This window comes from Chiloscyllium plagiosum, chromosome 8 (assembly GCF_004010195.1).
Source record: "Chiloscyllium plagiosum isolate BGI_BamShark_2017 chromosome 8, ASM401019v2, whole genome shotgun sequence".
Classification (NCBI taxonomy): Eukaryota; Metazoa; Chordata; class Chondrichthyes; order Orectolobiformes; family Hemiscylliidae; genus Chiloscyllium; species Chiloscyllium plagiosum.
This window is the reverse complement of record NC_057717.1, coordinates 1,761,924-1,781,537: the sequence shown is the minus strand read 5'-3', so window position 1 is coordinate 1,781,537 and position 19,614 is coordinate 1,761,924.

Below are 19,614 nucleotides of genomic sequence, written 5' to 3'. Positions count from 1 at the left end.
GTGTGGAGGTGTAGGTGAATTTGTGGCGGATATGGAAGTATCCCTTGGGGCACCTTCCCCTGCAACCGCAAGAAGTGCAAAACTTGCGCCCACACCTCCCCCCCTACTTCCCTCAAAGACCCCAAGGGACACTTGCATATCCGCCACAAATTCACCTGCACCTCCACGCACATCATTTATTGCATCCGCTGCACCCGATGTGGCCTCCTCTATATTGGGGAGACAGGCCGCCTACTTGCGGAACGTTTCAGAGAACACCTCTGGGACACCCGGACCAACCAACCCAACCACCCCGTAGCCCAACACTTTAACTCCCCCTCCCACTCCACCAAGGACATGCAGGTCCTTGGACTCCTCCATCGCCAGACCATGGCAACATGACGGTTGGAGGAAGAGCGCCTCATCTTCCGCCTGGGAACCCTCCAACCACAAGGGATGAACTCAGATTTCTCCAGTTTCCTCATTTCCCCTCCCCCCACCTTGTCTCAGTCAAATCCCTCGAACTCAGCACCGCCTTCCTAACCTGCACTGACCTCTCCGCCCCCACCCCAGTCCGGCCTATCACCCTCACCTTGACCTCCCTCCACCTATCGCATTCCCAACGAAGTCCCTCCCCCAAGTCCCTCCTCCCTCCCTTTTATCTTAGCCTGCTGGACACACTTTCCTCATTCCTGAAGAAGGGCTTCCGCCCGAAACGTCGATTCTCCTGTTCCTTCGATGCTGCCTGACCTGCTGTGTTTTTCCAACAACACATTTTCAGCCAAAATCTAAAAGTCTACTTCAACTGTCTGGTTTTGAAGAGCCACAAAATAGCCAGAATTTAAAATAGATTGCTTCAGCAGAAGTGAAAAAAGGGACCGGTGAGTAGGAAATTATTCCAAGGCAAAACAAAGGAGAATCTGATTCGCTTGATTCTGAAACATGCTAATATTGTGATAAAGAAGGTTCTTTTTTTAAAAATTCCTGATTTGTAACAGAACACAGATGAAATAATGAAATTGTAGCACAAAATATTTGAAGAATTTTGAAAGATGTGTTAAGCCACATAACCAGCAACTCAAATTAGCTTTAAGAAGCTAGCTGTGTCTTTGAAAGTATTTAAAATAGTAATAAGTTCTTGTTAAATATTTGGCAAATAATCATGGAGACAGATTTGAACGTAATTATATAACCTTAAAGAGATGCTTGGCATGTCTTGTCTAATTAGCTGAATAAAGGTTAACAGTAAAAATAATAACAATATTACAAGTTTTGTAACAAAATTAAAATTTTAATGTGATAATGGAATTTGATAAGAGATAACCTGCCAATGGACAATAGAATTAATGCAATCATTCAAGATAAACAATGAGGGGCATGACTAAAAGGTTCACAGCCACTAACTTTGGAATGCAACTTAGAAAGATGACAAGGCCTAGAGATAACATAACTCGTTAAACATCCGAAACAATTAGGAACCTAAGGCTTTCTATGGGATTTTCCATCATTGATCAGTTGTTTTACAGGATTGGTTCTGCAGAAGGGAAGTGGAGGGGACACTGACTACGTTGTGTATGTTCATTGCAAGACAGAACGTATAAATTTACTTTCTTTTTCGCTGTATAACTGAGGTGTATCATTGATCTCTCCTCTGATCTGAGCTGAGGATTAAGTAAACCATTGTCTTCTCATGTCAAAGCCAGATTCGAGGAAGATCTTTTGGTACTCTTCCTGAAATAACCAGTTTTAGCTTGAATTAAAGTCCACTCCGTGCCTGTGCTCCGTCTGCCTCCAGAGCCTTTGTACCTAGCTGGGGAATCTCGCTCCTACAGTAAGCAAGGACATACAGATCATAGGGTAATGGAAAAACTTAGACTGAGACATACAGGCTACACCACAAAGGGCATGCAATAGGCAAGATCAATGTGAGCAAGCTCAGCATTATTTGAAGTTAGAGAATCCATTCCTCAGTTTAGAATGGCTGGGAAGATGTTGTTCATGAGCCGCTGGTTTGTGTGTTCAAGCTTCTGTACTGTCTGCCTGATGGAACAGATTGTAGGTGATCCAGAGTGCAATGGGTCTTTGATAGTGTTGTCAGCCTTTCCGCGGCAGTGAGCTGTGTAAATGGAGATAATAGATGGGAGGTTGGTTTCCGTGATGGCATGGGCTGTGCACACAACCTTCTGTCATTTCTCTTACTGTCCTGGGTAGGGCTATTGTCATACCAGGCCATTATGCACCCGGATGGTTTGCGCTCAGTGGTGCAATTTGTGAGTCTCCTTGTGGACATGCCAAATGTCCTGAGCTGCCGGAGAAAGAAGAGATGTTGCTGTGCCATCTCGACTGTCACATCTACATGGGAAGTCCAGGACAGGATGTTACTCCAAGAAACTTAATGCTCTCCACCCTTTCAACTTCAGTTCCATTGATGTAGATGGTGGCATGTAGAAGTTCTCCTCCTTTCTTTCTGAAATCATTGATCAATTGGTTAGTTTTGATGACGTTGAAAGAGAGATTGTTCTCATTGCACCACAGCACCAAGTCCTCTATTTCCATTCTGTATTTTGACTTACCATCAATAAATATCTGTCCTACTATAATGGTGTCATCTGTGAACATGTAGATGAATTTGCCAATACAGTCATGGGTGTACAGGGAGTATAGTAGGGGGCTGAGGACACATCCTTTGGGATTTCAGTCATGAATGCTATTGTGGAAGAGGCACAGTTACCTATCTTCACTGATTGCGGACTGTGGGTCAGAAAGCTGAGGATCCAATTGCAGAGGGCAGAGCCGAGACTAGGGTTATGGAATTATGTGATCAGTCTGAAGGGAATAATGGTGTTGAATGTGGACCTATAATCAATAAGCAGGAATCTGACGTAGGTGTCCTTGTTGTCCAGATTTTCCAGGGATATGAACCCATTTCATTGATAGGAACATTGTAGGGGATCGAGGCAGGCTGGGAGACTGGAACTGATGTGGGCCATGACTAGTCTCTCGAAGCACTTCATGCCGCCCCTCAGTCTCCTGCGCTCTAAAGAGAAATGTCACAGCTTATCCAACCTCTCCCTATGATTCAGACCCTTGAGTTCTGGCAACATCCTTCTAAAGTTCCAGTTTAATTCCATCCTTCCTGTAGCAAGGTGACCAAAACCGAACACAATGTTGAACTTGGAACTATTTGGAACTGTAAGTTTTACTCTACTGCCAATTATTGTGCTGCTGAGGTATTGTTTTATTATTTTTGTTATTCTGAAATCTTATTATTCATTAAATTCTCTTATGGAAATCCCCTCGTGTAAACGTCCTCCTGACTGCTTGAATTTGAATCAATCTATTTTGCTTGGGCAGATATTTTGAGGCCGCTGCATTTCAGAGAACATGAAGAGATGATGGATGATTGCGCAGTGTGTGTCCTTTACTGGACCAGGTTGTCTCACCAGGCACCAAAGCTTTTATTGTGGGTCAGAGTACCTCAGAATTGTTACATCACAGAAGGAAGCTATTCAGCCCATTGTAAGTCCATGAACATAGAACATTACAGCACATTACAGACCCTTTGGCTGTAAATGTTGCACTGACCTGTGAAACCAATATGAAGCCGAACTAACCTACACTACTCCATTTTCATCCTTAAGTTTATCCAATGTTCATTTAAATGGCCTTAAAGTTGGTGAGTCTACTACTGTTGAGCAGGCAGGATATTCCACGCCCCTATTACTCTCTGAGTAAAGAAACTACCTCTAAAATCTGTCTGAAATTTATCTCCCTTCAAATTAAAACCATGTCTCCTCATGCTAGCCATTGTCATCCGAGGAAAAAGGATGTCACTGTCCACAATATCTAATCCTCTGATCATATTGTATGCCTCACAACCTTCATATCTCTAATAAAAGCTGCCTCAAGTCCCTCAGCCTTTCCTGTAAGACCTTCTCTCCATACCAGTCAACATCCTAGTAAATCTCCTCTTCACCTTTTCCAATGCTTCCACATCCTTCCTATAATGCGGGGACTAGAACTGTATGCAATGCTCAAAATATGGCTGCACCAGAGTTTGTACAGCTGCAGCATAACCTCATGGCTCCAAAACTCAATCTCTTTAACAATAAAAGCGAACAATCAGTATGCCTTCTTAACAACCCTTTAAACCTGGGTGACAATTTTCAGTGATCTATGTACATGGACACCAAGATCTCTCTGTTCATCTACATTATCAAGAATCTTATCATTAGCCCAGTACTCTGCATTCCTGTTTCTCCTTCCAAAGTGAATCACCTCTCACTTTTCCGCATTAAATTCCATTTGCTACTTCTCAGCCCAGTTGTGCAGCTTATCGATGTCCTCCTGCAACCTGCACCATCCTTCAGCACGACCCACAGCTCCATCGACCATACTGTCAACCGTAAGTTTACTAACTCGTCCTTCTATGCCCTTATCGAGGTCATATGCAAAAGGACAAACAACAGTCGCCCCAAAACAGATCCTTGTAGTATACCCCTAGTAACTGATTTCCAGGATGAACGTTCCCCATCAACTACCACCCTCTGTCTTCTTTCAGCTAGCCAATGTCTGATTCAAACCGCTAAACCACCCTCACTTCCATGTCTCCGTATTTTCTGGGAGGAAGTAAGGACTGCAGATGTTTGAGATCAGAGTCGAGAGTATGGCACTAAAAAAGGACAGCAGATCAGGCAGCATCCGAAGAGCTAGGAGAAAGTGAAGACTGCAGAATCTGGAGACCAGATTCCTGATGAACGGCTTATACCCAAATTATCGACTCTTCAACTCCTTGGACCCTGCCTCATTTGCTCTGCTTTTCCAGCACCACAGTCTCGACTCCATATTTTCTGTAACAGCCTACCATGGGGTCCTTATCAAACGCTTTACTGAAATCTATATACCCCACTTTACACTCATTCACCTGTTTGGTCATTTTCTCAATGGACTCAATAAGATTTGTGAGGCATGACATGCCCTTCACAAAACCTTGTTGACTATCCCAAATCAGATGATTCCTTTCTAGATGAGAAGAAATCCTATCTCTTATAATCCTTTCCAACACTTTACCCACAACCAAAGTAAGCCTGGTATATAATTACCAGGGTTGCCTCTCCTCCTTTTCTTGAACAAGTGGACAACATTTGCTGTCCTCCAGTCTTCTGGCACTATTCCTGTAGACAATGGCGATGCAAAGATCCGAACCAATGGTTGTGTAAACTCTTCTCTAGCTTCTCAGAGAATCCGAGGATAAATCCCACCTGGCCCATGGGACATTTCTATTTTCACACTCTCCAGAATTGCTAACATCTCCACTTTACGAATCTCAAACCCGTCTAGTCTGATAGCCTCTATCTGAGTACTGGCCTCGTCAGCATAGTCCTGTTCATTGTGAATACTGATTCAAATATTTATTTAGCGCCTGTCCTATCTCCTCGGACTCCACACACAACTTCACACTACAGTACTTGATTGTCCGTAATCTTCATTTGGTCATTCTTTTATTCATGACATATCGATAGAAAGCATGAGGGTTTTCCTGGATCCTACTTGCCAAAGACTTTTCATGATCTCTCCTGGCTCTTCCTTGCTCTTTCAAGTCATTCCAGGCTAACGTCTAACTCTCAAGCATCCGAACTGAGCCTTCACGTTTCATCTTTACATCACTCAGCCTCCTTCTTCCTCTTGACAAGACTTTCAACTTCTTCAGTAAACCATAGCACCCTCACTCGACAATGTCCTTCTTTCCTGACAGATATAAACTTATCAAGGACACACAGTAGCTGTTCCTTGAAAAAGCTCCACATTCGAATTGTGTCCATCCCCTGCAATTTCGTTCCCCATCCTATGCATTGTAAGACCTGTCCTAAGCACGTTATAATTGCCTTTCCCACAGCTATAACACTTGCCCTGCGGTATACTCCTGTCCCTTCCCATCGCTAAATTAAACATAACTGAATTGTGGTCACTATCATCAAGTGTTCACCCACCTCCAAATCTAACACCAGGTCTGGTTCATTACCCAGTACCAAATCCAGTTTGGCCTCGTCCCTTGTTGGCCTATTTACGTGCTGTGTCAGGAAACCATTCTGCACACATTGGACAAAAACTGACCCATATAAAATAATTGAACTGTAGCGTTTCCGGTCAATATTTGGAAAGTTAAAGTCCTCCATAACAACTACTCTGTTACTTTTGCTCCTAATCAGTATTATCTTTGTAATCCTTTCCTCTGCATCTCTGGAACTTTTCAGAGGGCTACAGAGAACTCTCAACAGGGTGACCTCTCCTTTTTTGTTTCTAACCTCTTCCCATACTACCTCAGTAGACGAGTCTTCATCAAACATCCTTTCTACCACCGTAATACTGACTTTGATTAGCAATGATACCCTCCCCCTTTTAGTACCTTCTTTGTTCTTAATGAAGCATCTAAACCCCGGACCCTACAACAATCATTCCTGTCCCTGCTCTATCCATTTCTCCAAAATGGCCACAGCATCAAGCTGTACAACTGCACAATTTGAAAACAGGGAGTGATTGGAGGGGTGTTAAACGAGTGTAAGTTGGATAGTTCAGAAGACAGCATGAGGGGAGACAGACAGGAACAGACAGAAAATGGAAATTATATTTCGAAGTTCTCACGGACTGCAAGGCCTTTGTCTGATGCCACACTGTGCTGATACTGGCGGTCGTCCCAGATCCCTTATCTTCAATAACACACCAGTGCTGAGTTGCTGACAGTTAAACAGAGTCCAAAAGGCCAAGCAATTTTGTTATATATAGTGAGAAGCTGGTTTAATTTAAATAGACTCGCTGAACAGCAGCAGGAACTGAGAACCCCCTTCGATATTGAGATACTGCGCCAGAGAATTTCAATGAGGTCGATCACTTACAAAGGGAAATCAGCATCTAAGCTGTGGGCCAAATAATGATTGGTAAAGATTGCACACCACTTGCGTGGTTTTGTAAGACACATTTCAATTTATAAGCTCAATATCATGAGCGTATCTTATCTCTTTGTACTGTCCATAGTTTAGTGTGGACAGAAAATCATTTTGCCCCTGTATTTTGTGTTCAATAAACAGATTTCAGTCCTCATTCCTCACAATGTCGTAATCACACTGTAATTGAAGTCCAGTAAATGACAGTTCATCACAGTCCATTATCATAGATAACATCAATAGGGATGAATGAACTCCGCTTTTAACTGTGGAAATGTGCAGTGTCTGGTCGTGCCGTTACACAAATGTTACTGACACTTTAACAGCTCAAACCGGAATGCTATCCAGGTATTGCTGTACATGGACAGAGAGACTGGTTCAGGAGCTGAAGGGTGACAAAATGTTCTGAACATTGTGTGATATTCAGTGATCCCCCGCCTCTGATCTTATGATGGAAGGGGGGCGCCGGGGGTGGGGGCGAGTTGGCGAAGGAGCTGAAGATGTTTATGCTGAGAAAGTTAACCTGAGGATCTCTTGAAGAGAAGTCCCGGGACTTAGAGGATTGTCGGCCAACGCCCACAAACATCTTCCTTTGTGCTCTGAAAGACCCCAGACGGTGGGGAGGGTACACTTGATTCCCATTCAGCTCAATTAAGTAAGTGGTCCCGATGAGATCCTCTGTCAAAGACTGCCTTGATATCAAAACCATTCACTCTGTCCTGAGCCCCTGTGTTCACCTCTTTTCCATATAAACAGGCAATGAGGTAAGTGTCGCGAGTCTTTTCCTCTCACAGATGGTAGAGTTAAGGGAGCTAGATCACTGAAATTATTTAAAGAGGAGGTAGATGGATAGTTGACCTGTCAGAGAGCTGAGGGGTGTGAAGAATTGGGAATTAAAGTGGAGTTAATGGTAACAGTATATCAGCCATGATCGTACACAATGGGTTGACCGTCCAAATTATCTGACCCTGTTCCTTATGTTCTCATTTTCTGTAATTGCAAAGCTAATGGCTGTAATGTTCCTGCACGTTCTGTTTTTGAATGTTGCAGTCAGAGAGCAAAGCATTTTTGAGTCATCTCCGAGTGAGATATGGAGGCTTTATTCATGATGAATCTTGGTCTAGACCATGACCAACAAATGAAGCACAAGTTGCAGAGAGGAGACACTCTGTAAAGAGATCAGAGTCATCTTTCAAACCCAGCCTGGGTTTCCAAATAACATTTTCCAATCCGTGCCAATCTGTGTGTGACAGTCTGGAGGGATTAAATGAGATCATGTGTTCCTATGAATCCTCATCAGGTATTTGGAGCAAATGGCCCCCATCTGCTCCTGTGCAGGAACTGTGAGGGCCTGAATGCAACATCGTAACATTGGACTGTGGAGCAACAGTGAGTCATCAGACACTGTGTCACTGTTCCACCACGCACTATTATCTGATTATGATCTCAGCAGCACTTCTCTGTCTATGCACCGTTTTCCTACATTAATTTGTGTGTCCAATGTTTAACATTTTTGGATAAATGCAAATATCCAGGCATCACAAACTTCTGGGGAAGGGAATTCACACTTTAACAGCCCTTTGAGAATCTCTTTTTCGTGTTCTCACCAATGCTGGATGGTCACTGATGTCTTTTCCCACTCCTGTATTGGTGAAAGCAAATTTTTAATGTAACCCATCTAGCGATGTGGCCAATGATATAGGTCTCAGACTGGGTAATTTTCTCGAAAAATGTGAGACACAGGAAATTGAACTCTGAACAAATGGTAAAATGGTAACGTGTACCCCAAATGTGTTTCTGCCTTTGAAATTATCCTGCTCACACAAATGTCTGGGAATGCGGATTTCTTCCCGGAACAGTTGGATTTGACTGAATTCCCTTTACTTCGGGCAGTGGAGAGATTCCTAGGAATCCTCATCAGGAATCCTCCACAAGTGGTAAAGATGACTCAGGGATTTTCGCTCTTACACCTTGTTTTCAGGCAGAACAAAGTAAGAGAGAGAGAGAGCAATTGGCTGCTGCTTCTGAGGCAAGTAATATTTTTCTCCATCTCTGTGTGGAAAAATACAATAATGTCAACTGAACACCCAACTGGACCATGTGTACTCTCCCTGAACATTCTCTGGAATGGATGATAATGAACTATATGCAGGTTCATCATTGCTGTTTTTTTTGTGCACAGTGCTTTTTTCATTAGCAAAAAAAGTGCCCATTTTATTATTTGATGACATGTTTATATGTGCCTGCGTAATTTTTTTAAAAAAGTTGATATCTTCATTTTATGTGTGTTAAAATCAATATGTCTCATTCATAAAAATTATTCTCTAGCTTTAGCCTCATTAACAAGAGAAATTACGAATCCAGCTGATACTCTTTTCTGAAAACCGTGTTCAACAAGATTTCTCATCTAAGACCTAAACAGATAATCCCCGATAACAAAAGGCCTTCATTTCAGGAATGAATAAAGGGAAGCATCTTTGAAAATCTTCGGAAAGAATTATATCAGTTTTTCTGTTTAGGGGATCAAAACTGCACCCAGTGTATCTGATGTGGTCTCAGCAATGCCCTGTACAGATGCAGTGAAACATTCCTGATTAAACCCAATACCCGTTGCCACTTACCGTCCAAATCACTTGCTGCATCTGCAGACAGACTTCATATGATTCATGTAGCAGGAATATTTAAAAAATTGAATCACAGAGATCTGCGATCTCTCTAGATTTAAATTGTTCCCTGCTGTTCGATTCTTCCTATCACAATAGACAACACACATTTCTGCTGACGATTTGCTCACTAACCTTCCCTGTCTATATCACAATACAGATTCACAACCTCCATTTGAAGATATGTTGAATGATCATCTTGGTGTACAAGGTAATTCAGCTTTGATCCATTCAGTTCCTTCATCCAGATATTTGACATAGATTATTGATCATTGATGACCAAACAGTGATCTCTGAGGCAAAACTAGTTACAGTTTTGTAAAAGTATTCATTTATCTCTACTGTCTATTTCCTGTTAGCGACAGCATCCCTGTTCCTTTTTAGCCGTTCAGGCGGGTTGAATGACCACCTCCTGGGCTGTGTCATGTACTCAATGAGCTGAATTACTTCATTCTATATTCCTGTGTAACTCCTTCGAGGGACAGAATGGTCTCCTCCCATCTCATTGTAACGACCCTGTGTGGCTGAATTGGGTGGTCCCCACCCTGTAACAATTTCGAGGGGTGGATTGTGGGAACAACACATTGAATAGGGGCGTCAGTTGACCATTCGGCTGCACCATTCAGAATGCTCATGGCTGATCCGAGTGTGTTGACCATCCGTCTCCGGTCTGTTCCCAATAAAATCTGGCTCTCCTGTCCAGCAAAGATCAGTCGAGCTCAGCCTAGAATATCTTCAATAACCGAATCTTCACTGCTCCCTGCGAATACCACAGGTAGCACAACACTAAAGGGAAAGGCACATCCTTATTTCATTGTGGGCCCATTATTTTAAAACTGCGTTAACCTCACATCAAATCACTACTCCTTTTCGGATATAAGGATACAATAAATAAGCAGAGACATAAACCATTCCGCCCTGCAACCCTGTCCGACAGTCCCACTGACTCTTTCCAATCACGTATGTATTAAACCCACCCTCTGCTGCTGTCTCAGTAAGAGAATACCTGATAGCATTACACCACACAAGTATTAAAGAAATGGACAGAATTAGGCCATTCGGTCCATCAGGTCTGACATGCCATTCAGTCTTTTCTTACATGTTGCTCAACATCATTCTCCTACCTTCTCCGTAGAATCCTTTATCTCCTTATAAAACAAAAAAATATTTATTTATGTCTTAACGACACTAGTGTCTGTGTCTTTGTGTCTATGTATATGTGTGTGTGTGTCTGTGTCCATGTGCTTGTTGTCTGTGTATTTTTGTGACTACGTCTGTCTGTCTGTGTATCAGCCTGTGTGTTTCTATCTGTGTTTCTGTCTATTTGTGTGTGGCTGTATATGTCTCTGTGTGCTTCTATGTGTGTGTGTGCTTATCTACTTGTACAAAGTTAAAAATCACACAACACCAGGTTATAGTCCAACAGTTTTAATTGGAAGCACACTAGCTTTCGGGGCGACACTCCTTCATCAGGTGATTCAATCACCTGATGAAGGAGCGTCGCTCCGAAAGCTAGTGTGCTTCCAATTAAACCTGTTGGACTATAACCTGGTGTTGTGTGATTTTTAACTTTGTACACCCCCAGTCCAACGCCGGCATCTCCAAATCATATCTCCTTGTATGCATTGTGATAGTTAGTATATTGGGGTGTTTACCAATACTTCTGTGTATTTCAATGCCTGCATCTCTGTTCAATGCGGTATCTGTTCTTTAGCGAGTGAGAGAAATGAGATTGGAACTGACAGTGGGTTTAAACTGAGAATTGCTCTTTACTGAATATTGCTCCTTACTGGTTTCTGGGACATGGATGTTTCAGAATCTCCACACAAGGCCTCCTGGTCCTCTCTGGCTCTTTCCAGGATCCTTTCCACAAGTCGGGGTGGGGCCATAAGGGAACGGATATCGAGCACTCCACCACCGAGCTTATCTCTTGCTGTCCAATTCCAGGCAGTTTCTCCTGGAATGGGAGAAAGGGAGGGAAGGAATGAGGGTGGGAGTGGGTGTCCCTGCTGTTAGTGCTGGTGCAGGTAAAGGGGGGAAGGCTGAGATATCCAGAGGGAGTCTGCCAACAGTGTTGTATTCATGCAGTGTTATTAGTGTACAGGGCTGTTGCGTCAGTGAAATAAAAAGTGGGGGAGGGTAAGTGCTGAATTCAAGAGTGAGAGTGGTCGCGCTGGAGCTTTATGTGGAGATAGAGTGTGAGTCTTGCTTGGGGGTAGGTGCTATAACAGATGTACAGTGAGTGTGAGGGAGCAGAGAGAATATGGTGACACTTATCCTAACAGAGTGGGGAGGATATTGATGCTTGTCCTGTATTGCTGACCAATTCTTCAGATGATCCCAGCGTCGAGGCGAGCCTCCCTGTATGCCTTGTCCAAGTTTATCACTAATAATGCCACAGGCCCTGTCCCTCAGATTCCACAGAATGAATTTGTGTGGATATTACAAATAGCAAGGAGAAACAAACATTGGTTTGTTATATATCGAGACCAAAATTGTCGCGCAAATATTTTACATCATATGCTGGGCGGCACGGTGGCACAGTGGTTAGCACTGCTGCCTCACAGCGCCAGAGACCCGGGTTCAATTCCCGCCTCAGGCGACTAACTGTGTGGAGTTTGCACGTTCTCCCAGTGTCTGCGTGGGTTTCCTCCGGGTGCTCCGGTTTCCTCCCACCATCCAAAGATGTGCAGGGTCAGGTGAATTGGCCATACTAAATTGCCTGTAGTGTTAGGTAAGGGGTAAATGTAGGGGTATGGGTGGGTTTCGCTTCGGCGGGTCGGTGTGGAATTGTTGGCCCGAAGGGCCTGTTTCCACACTGTAATCTAATCGAAAGAATCTAATCTATGCTCTGGAATTTAGATATGCAAGGGGAAGAATTGACGTAGTGATATTATCGCTGGGCCCTGAACCCAGAGACTACGGTAATGTTCTGGGGACATGAATTCAAATCCTGCCATGGCAAGTGGTGGAATTTGAATTCAATAAGTATCTGTAATCAAGGGTTCATGATAACCAGTAATCCATTGTCGATTGTTGGAAATACTCATCTGGTTCACTGATGTCCTTGAGGGAAGGTTACTGCTGTCCTTACCTGGTCTGCCCTACAGCTACTCCAGACCCAATGACACGCTGTTGACTCTTAACTGCCTTCTGGCATGGGCAATAAATGCTGGTTATCCAGCGATGCCCTCATCCTGTGAATGAGTAACAAATAATCGTGGGTGCTGCAGCAATAATAGATGGCATCAAGTTGCATTGAAACTGCAATAACTAAGTGACTGCTATGTTGTGAAAAATAAATTCCATAAGTGTAAGTCAGGTAGGTTGAAGAATATGTTGTGAACCAAACTAGAGAGCAGGTTATTTTGGATTTGGTGTTGTGTGGTCGGAAGGAGTAATTACTAACCTTGTTCTGAAGCTCGTTTGAGGAATTGTGATATTAATGTGTTGCATTTCACATACCATCTGCATGCAATATAGAAATTTTGAAAATTATAGTCAAATATCGTGAAAACCTGAAGGCTCGAGGGTCAAGTTCGCCCCATTGAATTGGAAAAGTACAATATAACATTCAGTGAGAGACAAGCAATGGTTGTTCGAGTCATAGAGTCCTACAGCACAGAGATATTCCCTTCGGCCCAAAGTGGTCCATTCCGAATAAAATGTCCATTCACACTAACCTCATTTCCCTGCTATTGCCCGGTATCCTTCTAATACCTTCCTACCCGATATTAATCAAAATGTCTTTTAAATGTTGTTTATACACCCGCCTCAACCACTTCCGCTGACAGCTCCTTCCATATGCGTACCAGCCTGTGTGTAAAAAAAAATTGCTCCTCAGGTTCACTTTTATGCTTTCTCCTCTGACCTTAAACTGATGCCCTCTAGTCCGGGATTGTCCAATCCTGGGAAAGAAGATTGAGTGCATTCACTATATCCATGCCTCCCATGATCTTATACACTTCTATCAGATCCCCCAACAGTCTCATACACTCTAAAGTAAAAAGTGCATGCTGAAATGGATAGAGAGAGAGGAAGCTGATGTGCTGAAAAATTTGTCAAATATTAAGATTGACAGGTCACCAGGCCCAGACCAGATTTGTCCTCGGCTGCTTTGGGAAACGAGAAATGCAATTGCTTCACCACTTGCGAAGACCTTTTCATCCTCGCTCTCCAATGGAGTCGTACCTGAGGACTGGAGAGAGGCAAATGTAATTCCTCTCTTCAAGAAAGGAAATAGGGAAATCCCCAGCAATTACAGACCAGTAAGCCTCACGTCTGTCGTCTGCAAGTTGTTAGTAAGGATTCTGAGGGATAGGATTTATGACCATCTGGAAGAGCATGGCTTGATTAAATGCAGTCAACACGGCTTTGTGAGGGGCAGGTCATGCCTCACAAAACTTATCAAGTGTTTTGAGAATGTGACTAGAAAAGTTGATGAGGGTCGAGCTGTGGATGTGGTGTATATGGACTTCAGCAAGGCATTTGATAAGGTTCCCCATGGTAGGCTCATTCAGAAGGTCAGGAGGAATGGGATTCAGGGGAAGATAGCTGTCTGGATACAGAATTGGCTGGCCAACAGAAGACAGCAAGTGGTAGTAGAAGGAAAATATTCCGCCTGGAAGTCTGTGGTGATGTGGTGTTCCACAGGGCTCTGTCCTTGGGCCTCTACTGTTTGTAATTTTTATTAATGACTTGGATGAGGGGATTGAAGGATGGGTCAGCAAGTTTGCAAATGATACAAAGGTTGGAGGTGTCGTTGACTGTATAGACGGCTGGTGTAGGCTGCAGCGGGACATTGACAGGATGCAGAGATGGGCTGAGAGGTGGCAGATGGAGTTCAACCTGGATAAATGCGAGGTGATGCATTTTGGAAGTTCGAATTTGAAAGCTGAGTACAGGATTAAGGATAGGATTATTGGTAGTGTGGAGGAACAGAGGGATCTTGGGGTGCAGGTACATAGATCCCTTAAAATGGCCACCCAAGTGGACAAGATTGTTAAGAAAGCACATGGTGTTTTGGCTTTCATTAACAGGAGAAGAGGGGACCTAATTGAGGTATACAAGGTAATGAGAGGCATAGATAGAGTCGATAGCCATAGACTATTTCCCAGGGCAGAAATGACTAACACGAGGGGTCATAGTTTTTAGCTGGTTGGAGGAAGGTATAGAAGGGATGTCAGAGGCGGGTTCTTTACACAGAGAGTTGTGAGACCATGGAATGCGTTACTAGCAGCAATTGTGGTGGCAGGCTCATTGGGGACATTTAAGAGACTCCTGGACATGCATATGGTCACAGAAATTTGAGGGTGCATACATGAGGATCAGTGATCGGCACAACATCGTGGGCTGAAGGGCCTGTTCTGTGTTGTACTGTTCTATGTTCTATGTCCTAGCTTGTCGAACCTCTCCTTAAAACCCAGTCCTTATCAACATCCTTGTAAATTTCCTCTGCACTCTTTCCAGTTTAATAACATCCTTCCCTTAACAAAGTGAACAAAACTGAACATAACGCTACAAGTATGCCCTCACCAACATCCTGTATAACTTCAAGGTAACTCCCCAACTTCGATATTCAATGCCCTGACTGATGAAGGTCAGTGTGCCAAAAGCCTTCTTCACTGTCCTGTCTATATCTGAATCAGCTTTCAGAGAACTGTGCACCTGAATTTCAGGGTTTGTCTGTTCCCAACCATTCACCATGAAACCCCGACCTTGAATTGACTTTGCAAAATGTAAGATCTCACTTTTATTCACATTCAACTCCATTTGTCATTTCTTGAGCCACTTCCTCAGCTGACCAAGGTCGTGCTGCAAAGTCTGACAACCTTCCTCACTGTCCACGATACCACATTATTTATTGTCATCTACAATCTTACTAATCATGCCTTGTGCATTCAAAACTAAATCATTATACATAAAACAAACAGAAATGGTCCCAGCACCGAACACTGAGGCACTCCACTCGTGATAGGCCTCCAGTCCGAAACGCATTCTTCCACTATTACTCTCTGCTTCCTACCATCAAGACAATTTTGTATCTAATTTGCCATGGTCCCACTCAATTCCGTGTAATCTAACCTTCCAGAGCAGCGTACCAGGTGAATCCTTATTGAAAGCCTTACTAAAATCAATTGGACTACGTAGACCCTGCCCTCGTCAACGTTGCTGGTGACTTCATTGAAGAACTCTATTAAATTTGTCAGCCATGATCTATCATCCACAAAGCCGTGCCGACTGTTCCTAATCACACACTGCCTTTCCAAATGTATGTTTATGTTATCTCTCAGAATCTTCTCAAGTACGTTACCAACAATAGATGATAAGCTTACTGGTCTATAGTTTCCAGGTTTTTCTTTGCTGCCCTTCTTGAATAAGCATACAGCATTCCCTGTCCTACAGTCATCCGGGACATCACCCGTGGCCAGCGATGATATAAAAATATCAGCCAGGCTACCCCCTCCCCATCCCCCCCCCCCCACCCCCGCAATCTCTTCTCCGTCTTCTTGCAACGTTGTTGGATATATCTGTTTTATAGAAATACTGCAAATTCTGAAACAAAATTGCATTTCTTTAAGGTATAAACACCTAAGAGTGAGAAAGCGACTTCATGATGGTTAATATAACAAATTAATGATTATATTAATCATAGGGAGTGACCTCAGAAGAATTCCAGATTACGTGGAAACCAGAGAAATGACAGAAATTTACACACCAGAAAATGACAGCTATGAAACTAGTAAGGAAATCAAAAAGAGAAGATGCATGCTAACAAACAGGAACACAAAGACTGCATAAATCTACGATTTATATTTCAAAAGAAACAAAATAAAAGCAAGGTCAAATGTGGAAATTTGTAATCGGGAGAGGAGAGGTTATTGTGGAGAACAGGAGAATGACCTATAAAATAACCAGTTAATTTGTATCTGTCTTCATGGAGGAAGATCCAGAAAATCACCCAGAAATACCAAGTGATCATAAAGGGCTGGTGGAACTAGAGACGCAAACTCAATTCATATCAGTAACAAGGTAGTACTTGAACATGTAGCTGAATGAAGCATTGCTAAGTCTAACGAAACAGATGTAATTCATTTCAAAATGTCAGAAATAAATCAGCAATAGAAGTATTAATTGCACTGCCGATGACTGTGTTTTATTTTCCTGTGCATTCCAAATAAGCTGGAAAGCCATTGTAGTTAAATAGAAGGTGATAAACGTGATCCAAGCATGGTAGGTAGATGAACGGAATGGATCCAAGCATCTCGACAGGGAAAAAGTGATAGTGTGAAAAGATACAGACCAATTAACTTGACATATGTCGAGAAACATTTGGAAGATATGGGACAGAATGCGATATTGGATATTTAGAAACTAACAGCAACATTGGTGAGAGTCAGTGTGTATTTTTGAAAGGGAATCGTACTTGATAACTTCGGTATTTTTTGAAAGGTATTTGGAAGAACATATGTAAGTGGAAAATTAAAGTTGGGTTCACCTTCAATTAAAGGCGTCAGAATATCGATGCAACAAAATATTGAAGTAGATTCACAGCGTGTTGGTGAGACTGTACCTGAAGTATTGTGTACAGGGTTGGTGAGACTGTACCTGGAGAATTGTGTGCAGGGTTGGTGAGACTGTACCTGGAGTATTGTGTACAGGGTTGGTGAGACTGTACCTGGAGTATGTTGACAGGGTTGGTGAGACTGTTCCTGGAGTATTGTGTACAGGGTTGGTGAGACTGTATCTGGAGTATTGTGAACATGCTTGGTGAGACTGTACCTGGAGTATTGTATACAGGGTTGGTGAGACTGTACCTGGACTATTGTGTACAGGGTTGGTGAGACTGTGCCTGGAGTATTGTGTACAGGGTTGGTGAGACAGTACCTGGAGAATTGTGAACAGGGTTGGTGAGACTATACCTGGAGTATTGTGCACAGGGTTGGTGACACTGTACCTGGAGTACTGTGTACAGGGTTGGTGACACTGTACCTGGAGTGTTGTGTACAGGGTTGGTCAGACTGTACCTGGACTATTGTGTACAGGGTTGGTGAGACTATACCTGGAACATTGTGTACAGGGTTGGTGAAACTGTTCCTGGAGTATGGTGTACAGGGTTGTTGAGACTGTACCTGGAATGTTGTGTGCAGGTTTGGTGAGAGTGTACCTGGAGTATTGTGTACAGGGTTGGTGAGACTGTTTCTGGAGCATTGTGTACAGAGTTGGTGAGACTGTTCCTGGAATATTGTGTTACAGGGATGGTGAGACTGTACCTGGGGTATTGTGTACAGGGTTGGTGAGACTGTTTCTGGAGCATTGTGTACAGGGTTGGTGAGACTGTACCTGGAGTATTGTTTACAGGGTTGGTGAGACTGTACCTGGAGAATTGTGTACAGGGTTGGTGAGACTGTACCTGGACTATTGTGGACAGGGTTGGTGAGACTGTACCGGGACTATTGTGTGCAGGGTTGGTGAGACTGTACCTGGAGTATTGTGTACTGGGTTGATGAGATTGTACCTGGAGAATTGTGTACAGGGTTGGTGAGATTGTACCTGGACTACTGTGCACAGGGTTGGTGAGACTGTACCTGGAGTATTGTGGACAGGGTTAGTGAGACTGTAAATGGACTATTGTGTACAGGGTTGGTGAGACTGTACCTGGAGTATTGTGTACAGGCTTGGTGAGATTGTACCTGGAGTATTGTGTACAGGCTTGGTGAGACTGTACCTGTAGTATTGTGTACAGGGTTGGTGAGACTATACCTGGGGCATTGTGTACAGGGTTGGTGAGACTGTTCCTGGAGTATTGTGTACAGGGTTGGTGAGACTGTACCTCCTGGAGTATTGTGTACAGGGTTGGTGAGACTGTACCTGGAGCATTGTGTGCAGGTTTGGTGAGAGTGTACCTGGAGTATTGTGTACAGGGTTGATGAGACTGTTTCTGGAGCATAGTGTACAGGGTTGGTGAGACTGTTCCTGGAGTATTGTGTTACAGGGATGGTGAGGCTGTACCTGGAGTATTGTGTACAGGGTTGGTGAGACTGTACCTGGAGTATTGTGTACAGGGTTGGTGAGACTGTACCTGGAGTATTGTGTACAGGGTTGGTGAGACTGTACCTGGAGTATTGTCTACAGGGTTGGTGAGTCTGTACCTGGAGTATTGTGTACAGGGTTGATGAGACTGCACCTGGAGTATTGTGTACAGGTTGGTGAGACTGTACCTGGAGTATTGTGTACAGGGTTGGTGAGACTGTACCTGGAGTATTGTGTACTGGGTTGGTGAGACTGTACCTGGAGGATTGTGTACAGGGTTGGTGAGACTGTACCTGGAGTATTGTGTACAGGGTTGGTGAGACTGTACCTGGAGTATTGTGTCCCGGGTTGGTGAGACTGTACCTGGAGTATTTTTTAGTGGGTCGGTGCGACTGTATCTGGGGTATTGTGTACAGGGTTTGTGACAAATAATGGCAGGGTAAGGGACAGACCATTTAAGAAAGGAATAAGGAGGAAATTCTTCACTCTTGAATACGACTAATACAGGGGTAAGGAAATCTGCTCATGCAAGTTTAGGGAGAATCCCCAGGTATTCAACAAGTGTGTCAAGTGGAACAGAATAACCAGGGAATACGTAGGAGTAATTAGTGACATGCCATGTTGCATCTAAACCAACTTAGTAGTAGGAGACAGAGGGCGTTGGTGGAAGCCTGTTTGTCCGACTGGAGGCCGGTGTCTAATGCTGCACCATCGGGATCAATGTTGTGTCCCTTATTATTTGTGATTCGGAGGTAACACTGTTGGACTGGGGTGGACAAAGTTAAAAATCACATAACACCAGATTATAGGCCAACTGGTTTATTCGGAGGCACGAGCTTTCAAAGCGCACAACCACCTGATGAAGAAGCAACGCTTCGAAAGCTAATGCCTCCGAATAAACCTGTTGGACTATAACCTGGTGTTCTGTGATCTATAATCTTATTATTTGTGGTATTCATAAATGGTGTATCTGTGAATATGAGCGGGCGTGGGAAGAG